Genomic DNA, 13,854 nt, shown 5'->3' on the forward strand with positions numbered 1-13,854 from the left:
ATATAAAGGAAATGTGTTGCTCACGGGAAATCTGATCAACCATCGCAGCTGCTCGCGCCAAGAATGTTATAGCGCGCACTAAATGCAAAAAAAGAAATATATATATATATATATATATATATATATATATATCTAGGGAGGGGGTTGAAGCTCGAATGGGTCCGGTAGGGCATAGACTTAAAGTAGGTGACACACGGTAGAAAAAACAACACTTTATTCCGACGTTTCGGCCGGGGTCCGGCCTTTGTCAAGGAATGTAGAAAGAAGCTGTCGGTTCCCATTTCTTATATACATGCACAATCGAAGAACACGTGACCAGCTAATATCAACAAATAAACATCAAAATATCAAAAACAAGATTTCACACGCGTGATGTAATGGCGGTGCAAGGTATATAGACAGAATGACACGCGTTGCGCTTAGGTCATGCATCTTAATATGTTGCACAAAGAAAGGAAGATGTATCGCTTAAAAGATTGTTGTCACTATCAGCGCACAAAACAAAATATCACGAGGTTAGGATGGGTGGAATACATGCCACACTTAATTCTGCAGTATTCAGGAGGGGGGGGGGGGGGGGGGGGGGATTCATCTACTGAAATATCATTCTCATTGGTAGGCGACAGTAGCAGATAACACGTCAGTAGAATTTAACAGTGAAATATAACTGTGATTTAGCGCGGTACACACACACAAAAAAAAGTAAACAGTCACTGAAATCGCGGCATGGTGACAAAACTCGATTTTGTGCTCAATGCTATGGGGACAAAGAGAAGAAGTTAAAGAAGTTAATTGTTCGTAACAGTGTTGATTACACAAGGAATCATGTGCAAGGTTATTGGATAAGTTGTAATGATTAGTGCATGTTACGGCAGGAAGCAATATGATCGTGAGAAACTGGCAAACATGAAAAAGATCAGTGCAAGTAAAGCATGACATCCTGTGAGGGGCTTTGGGCTGTGACCGTAACAGCGCAAGCGGAGAGGCAAACAGTGCAAAATGGAGGCAATGTCGATTAAACATAATATCTTTTGAGACGCTGCCAAAGGTGCTACCATTTAGTTAAAATGCTACGACGAGAGACAAGTTAGCCTGCCAATGTTTTCATTCAGACCACAAGAAACCGTGTTAAACTTGTGTATTAAAAATGATTCGCGAACTTCGCGTTCATGGTGGGTTCTGAAACCTGATTCCAATAAAGTTACTTGCATTTTTTCAAAGGGGTGCTTGGTAATGTTTACATGCTTAGAGATAGGAAGGTTAGGCAGTGTATTACAATGAGCTTTATGGTTATTAAATCGGTATCTGAAGGGTGTTTCGGTTTGGCCAATGTACTGAATTTTCCAGATAGAACATTCCAGCATATAAATCACGTTGTCCGTATCGCATGAGAAGTTGCCTCGAATCTTGGCATTAAAGTTCGATGCAGTGCTGAAAGCTTTCAGTGATGTAGTCATTTGTGCACGAACTTTGCACCGTGACTTGTTGCAAGGATGGCAGCCGATTGGTGCAGTGGGGCTAGTTTTAGACGAAGTTAAAATATCACTGAGGTTCTTGTTACGGCAATAGACATCACGGGGGGCTTGCTCATAAATTTCTTTTAGACGATCACTTTGCATGAGAATACTATGATGTTTCTTTAAAATGCCTGCAACGTTGGGGACTGAAGCTGAATGCGTTAGCACGAGATTGATTCGTGATTGGCCGGATGGTTCCTTTTCCGCTTTGAGGAGAGCTTTGCGATCAAGAAGGCTTGCTCGTTCCACTGCATCATTTATTAGGCGCTCTGGATATTTGCGTTCCATTAGGATGTTACGAAGGTTGGCACAGTGAAATTCAAAGTCGCGATCGTCTGAACATATCCGTTTAAAGCGGACGGCTTGTCCATATGGGATGCTAGTCTTCCAGTATTTAAATGGCTGCTGTTGAAGTGCAGGTACTGAGTTCTGTCACTGGGTTTCCGGTATAGATCAGTGATTAGTTTGCCATTCTTTATTGACACTGTCACGTCTAGAAAAGCAATAGTGGTCGGAGAATAAGAATGAGAAAAGTTTATGGCCTCATGCACATTATTAAAACTAGAGATGAATGATAGAAGTCCTGCCTCACTATGTTGCCAAATAAAAAAAATGTCGTCTATAAATCTCTTGTAGTAAAAAGGCTTTAGCGGGTAGACTTCGAGAAACCGGTCTTCTAATAAGCCCATGAATATGTTGGCGTAGTTGGGACCAATACGTGTACCCATCGATGTTCCGTTAATCTGGACATAATGTCTGCCATCAAATTCAAAGTTGTTAAGTTCAAGTATTAATTTAAGAAGGATAGCCAATGTAGAACCGTCAATGTTACTGCATAAGTTTCGATCTTCAAAAGCCTTTACAACTGACCGGATACCATCGGAGTGGGGAATATTGGTATAAAGTGACGCAACATCCAGAGTTACGAGCAAGACGCCTTGAGGGATGGTGATATCAGCTATATCAGCTAGGAAATCAGTTGTATCCTTTATGTAGGACTGGAATGTGGCTGGAATCTTATTGATTAGAGTGTCAACATAGCGTGACAGGTTTTCAGTTACAGTTCCTATACCGGAAATGATGGGTCGTCCAGGGTTGTTAGGTTTATGAATTTTGGGCAATAAATAAAATCGGCCTGGTACAGGGCTGAGGGGAAGTATTGACTTTGCAGTGCTTTTGTCAATTTTTTCACTCAAGCTAAGACTGGATAAGGTTTTTTCCAAAACAGTTTTAAAATCCGCAGTCGGATCGCTTTCTAGCAGGCGGTAAAAGGAAACATCTGCCAGTTGCCTTTCGGCTTCCGCGATGTAGTCACTTCTGTTCATGACTACGATGTCACCACCCTTGTCAGCGGGCTTTATGACAATATCAGTTTGTGACGCGACTCGTTTTATTGATGCGGTTTCTTTTCCAGAGAGGTTACGACAAAATTTCTTTTGAGTATTGTAAGCTTTCAGCACATCATTTTGGACTGCCTTAATATAAATGTCGAGGCAGTTTTCTCTTTGGGTCGGGGGAGTCCAGTGATTTTGAGAGGGCAATTTACCATCTTGTACGGGATCTTGTGGCCGGCCATGGAAGTACTCTTTAAGTCTCATATTGCGGGTAAAATTTTCCAAGTCTTTTAACAATTGAAACTCATTGAACCCACCTGATGCAGGGCAAAAATTTAGGCCGTGTGCCAGGGCACTCTCGTCATCATTAGTCAGGGTGAAGTTTGAAAGATTTACAATTGGGGTTTGAACCTGAGATGGCAGTGGCAACGGAGGCTGGGACTGCGCGGGCCGGGAGATTTTGTCGCGCAAAAGTTTTTTGGATTTCACGGAGTTAATCTCTTCCCATTTTTTCTTTTTGTACACGTCAAGAGCAGTAAGTTCTTCGCAAGAGAGGTTAAGATGATTAAGCAATTGTTTTTCTGTATTAGCTAATGACTTTAGGGCAGATTGGTGGTGATCCAAAATAATGCGCGTAAATTCCAAAGCAGCCGTTGCCGATATGCTGTCCCATTTTGCACTGTTGCTCTTAGACAGTTTGGACGTTGCTGGTTTTACATTAACGCGGAGACCACACGGGGCAGTGGAGCATGCTAGATAAGCCTTTAAAGTCATAACATGCAGTTCTGCACGAATGCGCTTTTCTGCCACTTTTCTAACGCGTAGAAATTCGTTGGAGTATTTGAGGCTAGGCTTTTTTTTAGGAACCGAGTTTTTAAGTCATAAGGGTTTTCTTACAGTGTTCGGGAGTTTCTTTCGAAGGTTGTACTGGCGCTCCTCGGTCGAGGCACGGTTAGCTGAAGACGGAGCAGACGTAGCATGGGCTTTGCAAAAGTTCGAATTAGAAGTGGAAGTTCCGGAGCCTCGAGCCCTATAAACACGACTGTTTAAAAACTGAGTATTACACTTTTGAGGGCAAATATCTTGAGAGTCGGAGACAGTGGGGCAATGAAGGCTGGAGCTCTGGGCGTTGGAAGCTGGAGGGTCGGCATCATGAGGGCCTCTAGATGATACGCTGGGAGCGGGAAAGGCTCCTTCAGCGGGAGCATCAGAATCAGCAGCATCGAGACCAGGCGAGACTGGAGCAGATTTGGTGTGAGTGAAAATGTCGGTAGCGGAAGAGCCAGGGGTCGGAGCGTCGGGAATAGCGTTAGCGGGAGCCGCAGCGACAGAAGTGCCGGAAGCAGAAGCGTCAGCAGCAGGCGCGTCGACGGGGGCAGCCTTGTCGGGGACAGCTGCGTCAGGAACAGCAGTCAGCAGTATTTGCAGCAAGGACACCATCAGGACAGACGCCGGTAGTAATAACGTTGGCGGCACTAGGGCTTGAAGTAAAGCCACCAGTAGCGGAATCGCCTGTAAGCGCGTCGACGGGAGCAGCCTCGTCGGGGACAGCTGTGTCGGGAACAGCAGTAGTTGCAGCAGGGACACCACCAGGACAGACGCCGTAGCAAAAGTGTTGACTGCAGTAAGGCTAGAAGTGATGGCACCAGTAGTGGGATTGTCTGTAAGTGCATGCCCTGTCGAAGTGCTTATCATTCCTGCAGAAGGATTATTTGGTGCGCACTCAATCCATGAGGGCGCTCCCACATCTCGAGTGGCTTTTGAGCAGAAATGCTTAATCTTACTTGCAATCAGGGCGGTTCCGTCATAGCTTGGATGGAGGCCGTCAGCAGCGAGCACGCGTGTCGGTGGAAGCCACTCAAAGCCATGGTCCACATAGTAAAGGAGCTTGGAGCGCCTGCAGAAGGCCCGCAGTAGGCGGTTGAAGAGGCATGCCTCTCGATTTTGCCAGCGAAAAGCCCTGTCTCTGTGGTTTCGACGATTTTCTGTTCTTGGTAGAACCAGGCTAGCGTACACACGAGTGATGCCGGGCCGGGTGGCTGATATGTGGTCCACTAATTTGCAGTAGTTTTGAAACATGGACCGTCCTGAGTTGGAAGCCAGATCGTTGGAAGCCAGACAAGCCGTCCGCTTTAAACGGATATGTTCAGACGATCGCGACTTTGAATTTCACTGTGCCAACCTTCGTAACACCCTAATGGAACGCAAATATCCAGAGCGCCTAATAAATGATGCAGTGGAACGAGCAAGCCTTCTTGATTGCAAAGCTCTCCTCAAAGCGGAAAAGGAACCATCCGGCCAATCACGAATCAATCTCGTGCTAACGCATTCAGCTTCAGTCCCCAACGTTGCAGGCATTTTAAAGAAACATCATAGTATTCTCATGCAAAGTGATCGTCTAAAAGAAATTTATGAGCAAGCCCCCCGTGTTGTCTATCGCCGTAACAAGAACCTCAGTGATATTTTAACTTCGTCTAAAACTAGCCCCACTGCACCAATCGGCTGCCATCCTTGCAACAAGTCACGGTGCAAAGTTTGTGCACAAATGACTACATCACTGAAAGCTTTCAGCACTGCATCGAACTTTAATGCCAAGATTCGAGGCAACTTCTCATGCGATACGGACAACGTGATTTATATGCTGGAATGTTCTATCTGGAAAATTCAGTACATTGGCCAAACCGAAACACCCTTCAGATACCGATTTAATAACCATAAAGCTCATTGTAATACACTGCCTAACCTTCCTATCTCTAAGCATGTAAACATTACCAAGCACCCCTTTGAAAAAATGCAAGTAACTTTATTGGAATCAGGTTTCAGAACCCACCATGAACGCGAAGTTCGCGAATCATTTTTAATACACAAGTTTAACACGGTTTCTTGTGGTCTGAATGAAAACATTGGCAAGCTAACTTGTCTCTCGTCGTAGCATTTTAACTAAATGGTAGCACCTTTGGCAGCGTCTCAAAAGATATTATGTTTAATCGACATTGCCTCCATTTTGCACTGTTTGCCTCTCCGCTTGCGCTTTTACGGTCACAGCCCAAAGCCCCTCACAGGATGTCATGCTTTACTTGCACTGATCTTTTTCATGTTTGCCAGTTTCTCACGATCATATTGCTTCCTGCCGTAACATGCACTAATCATTGCAACTTATCCAATAACCTTGCACGTGATTCCTTGTGTAATCAACACTGTTACGAACACTTAACTTCTTCTCTTTGTCCCCATAGCATTGAGCACAAAATCGAGTTTTGTCACCATGCCGCGATTTCAGTGACTGTTTACTTTTTTGTGTGTGTGTACCGCGTTAAATCACAGTTATATTTCACTGTTAAATTCTACTGACGTGTTATGTGCTTCTGTCGCCTACCACTGAGAATGATATTTCAGTAGATGAATCCCCCCCCCCCCCCCCTCCTGAATATTGCAGCATTAAGTGTGGCATGTATTCCACCCATCCTAACCTCGTGATATTTTGTTTTGTGCGCTGATAGTGACAACAATCTTTTAAGCGATACATCTTCCTTTCTTTGTGCAACATATTAAGATGCATGACCTAAGCGCAACACGTGTCATTCTGTCTATATACCTTGCACTGCCATTACATCACGCGTGTGAAATCTTGTTTTTGATATTTTGATGTTTATTTGTTGATATTAGCCGGTCACGTGTTCTTCGACTGTGCATGTATATAAGAAATGGGAACCGACAGCTTCTTTCTACATTCCTTGACAAAGGCCGGACCCCGGCCGAAACGTCGGAATAAAGTGTTGTTTTTTTCTACCGTGTGTCACCTACTTTAAGTCTATATATATATATATATATATATATATATATATATATATATATATATATATATATATATATATAAAGATAACTAGATTTTTTCACATTCTACTCACCGTGATTCCAAGACGTGCATTCTCGATAAATAAAAAACACATACATTGACTATCAGAATAATAGTTATTTTATGCACGGCAAACAAAATTCGTTCTTTGTGTATCAGTTAACCTTACCTTTATTCCTTACTGATTGGTGGGCCAATATGTGCTGGTAAGCCTCGAATGAACCTTAAAAAAATGATTGGCTGTTTTATAGGTTTTGACGTCCCAAAGCGACACAAGCTATGAGAGACGCCGTAGTGGAGGGATCCGGAAATTTAGATTGCCTGCGCTTCTTTTACGTGCACCGACAACGCACAGCACGCAGGTGTCTTGCATTTTGCCTCCATCGGAAAGTGGCCGCCGCGGCCGGCATTGGATACCGCATCCTTGTGCTCAGTAGTCGAGCGCCCTTACCACAGCATCACCATGGACAGTGTTTAAAAAACAAAAAAATGGCTACATTTTGTTGTTTACGCAAATTTGCGCCATTTTACGTGCGTGTGTTTCTGGCAGGGCAGCCTATAAATTATTACCAAACAGGAGGCTTTTTTGTTTTATTGCTAAAGAGTCTTCCATTTATTAAAAAGCAGTTGCAGTCACACTTGCCGTTACCATTACTGCCTCTTGCAGTTAAAAAGCAAGCGCCACTGAACCTGCTCTTAGGAAATACGTAGTTGTTGTCATAGTTGAAGTCCAAAATTAAACGAGGTGAGACTTTCTTGTAATCGAAAGAGTGTCCAGTGTTTAACGTTCTTTTCTGTGCTTTGAAAAGGTGAAATACTATCTCCGCATAAAAAAAAAGAAATATGAAGACGTTGAGGTTATTTGGATACGTTAGTCTACCGGTCCGTGCTTGGTAAGTATGAATTATCGTAGCTCACTTTGAAGTTGTCCACTTTTGATTTCACAGCATTATTTTTCATTTAAACAAATATTCTTCACAATTTTGAGGTCAGGGCCTTGATTAACACTGAGTGCTGGTATACGGCCGAGAATTCAGCTGTGCTACACGAACATTATTCCACAGCAGCAAAGAATGCGTGCTGAGCCAAGTTCTGCTGCCATCTCGCCGGTCGGTTCTAAAGGAGATCTCGTTCTCGACTATAGCATTCTTTGAGATCGGTAGCAATATTCGTGGAAAGTTCCGCTGATAACGATGCCATTATCAGAGGTCATAGCGTCTTAGCAAAAAAGCTGACAGTTGCCGAGTAGGTTATAAAAACAAAAATGGTCATTCAAGCACGCGCCCCGAATTAGCTGGGTAGAAAATGCTTAGCAGTTGATGCACACGCGCTCATTGATCCATAGATACCAGATTCTGAGATACCGGAGGAAAAGTGACGCCTTCTGGCAGTGGTGGCGCCATCGGGTGCCACCACTGCGATGTTTGTTTGAACGGCTGTGTGCCGTGCGGCGGAGGCAATGCTTCTTACCGTGGCGCAGGTTCTAGAAACTCTCGCAACTAATACTCTTTCGCTTTCGCAATGTCGTTATTGTAAGTAGTAATTAAAAAAAACTATTCTTAGTTAGTAGTTCTTCACTTGACGCGATTTGAAGTAGTACAAGAGACGAGAATTCTTGAAACTCGTCTGAGCTTAAGACAGGTACACAGGTCCTGTATCTATAGTGGACGGCACCCTGATGGCCGATGGGAGCGGAAAGTGTAGCCGTTAAATGCTTTCTTGTATTAAAACATTATTTGTATGCATAATACGAAACCAAATCCGCATTGAAAAGTTAATAATCACGGAACTAAAACGAACCGTGAGCCGTAGTATTGCCGCAGATTTGTAACTGAGTTCCAACTCAAACCAGTAAAAGGATACTAAAGCACAGATGTGGATAACATCTTGAGGCTTCAACTTAAGCTTATGAGGTTGCCCGAAAACTAAACAAACTGGTTCTTCACCTTTGAAGCTACAGCAAAACAACGAACTAGAACGTTTGTCAATCTGCAGAACAACTCAAGCTGCCAATGCCGTTATAAAAAAAGAATGCTTAGAGCTATTTTTATAGCTGCGTAGTAAAGGTAACCCTGATATAGCACTGACGCATGCGTATGAAACCTCATGAGGTTTCAACTTAACATCATGGGGTTGCACACCCCCACTACAACGCCGTATGCGAGATCTATACATATTTTTTTTATGAAGTCTGTCCATTGTCATCCTTCGTAGCCCATTCCTACAAGTTTTTTAAACCAAGCAATTTTGAAAATATTTAGAGTTATTTATAAATGTTTAAGTATTATTCAATTCTTATTTCACAAAACTGCAGACCAGATCGGCTTAGGCAGGAAGAGCATGGAACCCAACCATAACACGCTATCTTTATGATAAATACATTCATCATCATCATCATCAGCCTGATTATACCTACTGCAGGGCGAAGGCCTCTCCCATATTTCTCCAATTAACCCGGTTCCGTGCTAGCTGCATCCACTTGACCCCTGCGAACTTCTTAATCTCATCCGCCCACCTAACTTTCTGCCGCCCCCTGCTACGCTTTCCTTCCCTTGGAATTATGGAGCTTATCATAGGAGGTTGTGGCCAATTACTGCACCAGGGTGGCCAACTCCTGTTCTAGTGAGGGAGTGCGTTGCCGGAGGTGTTCACCGGCATCAGGTCGCACCCCAAACATGTTAAATAAATACATTCAATGCCACGCAAAGAAAGAAAATTTTTATGACATAAAAGGTAAAAACGCTCCAAATATAGGTTTCTATATAAAGGTTTGAATGCCATTTTTTCGAATACTTTCTCGACGACAATCAATATTTCTGCAGATCTTCCTTTGGCAGACTTCCAGTCTTTTGGCAATAATATTCAAAAACACTCACCATTGGTTTTCTCTCGCACTGCTGCCAAAATTTTATGAGCGAAGAAAAAATTTTCAGAGGGAAAGTTTGATGCCCATGTGAAGCTTGTACTTTATTATGTGCGCAAAACCATGTTACAATACTCCCCAATTGACTGATATGTATTTCAACAGGCAGCTCATTGGTGTTGTACGACAGCTTTAACTACTCACTGCTAAGGGACAAAAAAACCAGACAGCCAAGCTTTTGCAATTTCTTTGTCATGTGTTCTTTTTTTTTGCACTGTTTTCTACCCAGAACCGAATTGTTACCAAGTTACCCAACTTCCCGTCCTTCTAAATCCCAATCAACATGAGCATGGCATTATCTAATTATAATATTCCATAGTTGCCCCTGGGGGGGAGTTCTTACTAAGGCGTCGAGCCTCCTCTGAGGTCTAGGCCCTAAACTCCGAAATCCCTCAATCGCACATCACAAAGGGCCCTTCTCAAGACGGCGAAGTGGTCAAGAGAAATACGAGCCATCACAGAAAAGCACTTCTGCCCTGGATCAGTTGTTTTTGGGGATTTTCCCAAAACCCGCTGGCGATGATCTTGATGAAGACTATAGCCTTTCATCTGAAGTCTGACGGCTGACAGGCAAGATGGCGAACACAAAGAAGGAAAGAGCGAGATGTTTACCCTGCGTCCTCTCGTTGTAGCGGCTCGCAGTCATCTCTCCTCGGACGTAGCCGGCTCCCGCCTGCCTCGGTGCATCATGCCGGATGTCGTTTCTAGGCCGGTTAGCGTCGCTTATCTGACGTCTAGCGGTTCGCGCCAGCACTGTCAAGCGGCTTTGTTTTTTTTAATTACTCGTCCTCGGAGGAGAAGGAATACCTTGCTTCCCTTCGTCCTGCGCAGCGAGCGGTGCTTTGGATAAAAGTGCGCTTTTCAGCAATCGCTACACCTCCCAATGAAATGGTATACAAGAATCACGCGCTTGACACTGTCGTTGTTTTTTTCGTCGGTAACATCGGATCGACATTGCTTCATCTTATATACAGAGAAGAGGAAAAACGACAGGAGGAGGAGAAGGGAAGGATGGAAGAAAAGAATAGTGGGGAAGCTGTCAAAAGGAGCTCAAGAGAAAGGTTTCCAAGTGAGCGCGCGCACAGATTTTGCCTGCAGGTAGCTCTCGCTAACTTCTGCTCGTACGATTTTGTTGCGCCATAGGTGAAGAACAAGTGCGTGCGTTCTCCTTGGCAGTGATGGCCAGTGACAATTTCAGTCAAAGCACCAGAAACACCGTGAAACGTCATTCGTGCTGAAGGAAGCCCGTGTGTGTCAGCCAAGGCGGAATGTTGCACCCCAAATACTCCTAGTATGCGAATGGTCTGGGCTGAAAAGAAGAGGTTGGCCGGGCAGTGGACGAACGATTTTGCTCAGCATTTTGCCCTCAAACACGCCACGCGGAAGGATCCTCTAATCAGCGGCCACAAATTTTTCATGCCATAAAGCACTCATTTGAACCGTCCCGTAAGATGAACCCACAGTCGTGTCGTATTATGTCCGTTGTCATCACTGAGTTAACATTTCGCAAACTTGCGAGCATGCATGCGAAGCTGTATCCTACGGCTAAGCGGCTGCTATTTGCTAACCGCTTCAACTAGCTAATACCAAAACAATACTTGACCATGTTTGTCAACGAGCAATTCAAAATAGCCTGGCACCCCAAGTGGTCGGGGTTTCTTATTTGTCGGAGATATTGCCATCATCAATAGCCAAAAGACACATGCCCCAAGACCAAGGACTTTCCGAGGTTCCGAAATTACGGCTGATTTATAATCCCTACAAAATGTGTTGCAGGTAAGTATTTTTAGCCATCATTTTTACCGGTGGCCTGGTGTCGGCAGCATGCAATTCCGCGCCATCCACTTCTGTTCTCTTAGGCTGCCTCCGTATTCTGGAAGTTACTCTCGCTTTTGCTGTTTGCTGTGCTTCTTGATACAGGCTGCAGAATGCTTATGGCGTAGCCGTGTAGCTGTGACCTATTCAATTCCTTGAGTACAGGAGCAGCCATATTTTGCTCTATACGGCGTTCACTCGCTAGCTTCGCTGTTGCGACGGCTAGATCCATGCACAAGCATCGCGCTGGTTTTAATTTCGCTGTTTTTTCATGTGGGGTCCGCTTGATTTTACATTCGGTTCTTTGTTTATGCGTTACGTGGGGACACGAACTCGAAAATCTGAAAGTTCGTCGCCCACTGAAGTGCTGCATATGGACACTTAAAATTGTAATTCCACACTTAGTAAGCAATAAATCATAATGACGGCGGGAATACGGATTGCGGTAACTCACGCGCGAATAAAACGTCACAAATAAAAGCGGTGGAGACTAAAATTGGAATTTTATTGCACACGTACGTAAAGGCCCGGGTGTTTCCCCGAGGTCTGGTTGCTGCTTCCGTGCCCATTCTTTGTATCTTTCTGTTCATTATTGCGCCTTGTATCTGTTTGTCATGTACCAACTAACCCAACAGTCTATTTTTCCGTATCAGGTTACTGCCTGTGTTAGCACCATTGTACGGTGTAGTTACCTCCAAACACATATTGCAGCATTGGCTTGGTGAGAAGACTTACCTGAATTCCTTGAAGTGTACAACGCTTATTTCACAAATGGTAACAAAATGTGAATGCACAAAATATTTGGATGAATGTTTAGAAATTATCTCTTCGACATTTGCTTCCCAGACCTTCTTGAGATATCACATAATAATATTCAATTTTTCGATTGGCTATTTTCCTCCAGAAATGAATCAATTTCATAAGAAACAAAAACGCTCTACTCACTCAAAAGTTTGAAAACAAGCAAGGTTACGCTTAACACTAACGGAGTGCCAGTGCAGTTTCCCTGGCTTTAAAGTACGTAACAACTGTTTCTTGGCGCTTGCTTGCTTGCTCCTGCAAAAAAAAAAAAAGAAAAAAAAAACATGAAAGAAGCAATTAGTTTATAAATGAAAATAATACAATGTGTATTATGCCGCAGGAAATACTAACAAATTTTCCTTTCACGTGCTACGGCACGTGTCAAACCCCTTGTATTGTATTCAAAATTTCCCTGCGAAAAATGATCTTCCTTCTTGGATTGGTTAGATGCTCTCCCATAACTTTTGGATACTGTGTGTGCGAATAAAGAATAGTTTTAGGCCTTTGAAGTACAATGTTAATATCTTCCATACTATATAGTCTTTCTCCGGCCAAACAAGCGCATTCATATAAACAGTATTTACTCTCTCAATGAATGCATTTGTTATTTCCCCGAGTGGTTTGTGAAATTGGGGGTAGTTGCTTCCATTACATGACCTAAGAAACCTTAGAAAGTATCAGGCAGTATAGCATGATAAAAAACCCACTGGTGGAATAAATACTTGCTCTGGTACGACTTCATTCCTGAATAAAGCAAGACGCACTCTCCAGCACTGTTTCCCGATTCCGGGGCCTAATCAACAAGCTTTGGCTTAACCCCGCACTTACGCCTCTGGTAGCGGCCCATAATTCTTCCCATAGAGAGCACAACAAGAGTTCGGTTTAAGCGTTACGTGCGAAAGCCCAACCGTGACAAATTTCCAAGTCATTCATGTGGCACGTGGAATGGAATAGACGTCTGCGATCAGACATGTCTTCTATTTGCTCTCGGATACCGCGCTAAGAATTTCTACACGCTGTTCGTCGTGCAGTGCGAAGTATAGTTGGCCAGACATTCGAAAGTCGGCACTTTAAATTACTGCATACTGAAGCCTGTTGGCAATCATAATCGTTATCAGCAGGCTGCTTAAAAAAAAAAAATGAGTGCATTCATTGCACAAGCAATAAAACTATAACTTTCAGCAGCCAATGTATGGTGTGCGCTCATTACGCGATCTCGTTTATTTGGAGATTAAATTCGGTAGTTGTTATCTGACGGAACCCGCTATCATTCCCCTCCAGGGGTCCAATGATTTATTTTATTTATTTATTTATTTCATAGATACGGCCCTTTGGTGGTCCAAGTAGGAGTCAACAAAGTTGAAAAGAATTACAAAGAGTAACAACAAAGGAACAGCAACAAAGGGGGATTACAGTGCGATGACAAAAACTCGTTAAAACCAACTGGAAGCAAAGAGAACACAGGAAAAACATCCGACGTCAACCAGGCTGGGTGAACAGAACAAAACAAAGAAACCAATGCACGTGCACTATGTAGTAGACGCGCGACTGCGATACAGGCGAGACAGCAGACGAGAAAGTTTCTGAAGATACCAGGTTCGTAATATT

General features: G+C 43.6%; 1 protein-coding gene across 1 annotated transcript in view; it reads left to right on the forward strand.

The window, feature by feature from the left end:
* The window catches only part of LOC146183603 (RYamide receptor-like), a 379,120-nt gene that overhangs the window by 22,745 nt on the left and 342,521 nt on the right, over positions 1 to 13,854 (forward strand). The gene's annotated exons all lie outside the window — the stretch shown is intronic.

The sequence above is a fragment of the Amblyomma maculatum genome, chromosome 7 (genome assembly GCF_055883805.1).
Source record: "Amblyomma maculatum isolate TAMU_Amacu chromosome 7, ASM5588380v1, whole genome shotgun sequence".
Taxonomy (NCBI): Eukaryota; Metazoa; Arthropoda; class Arachnida; order Ixodida; family Ixodidae; genus Amblyomma; species Amblyomma maculatum.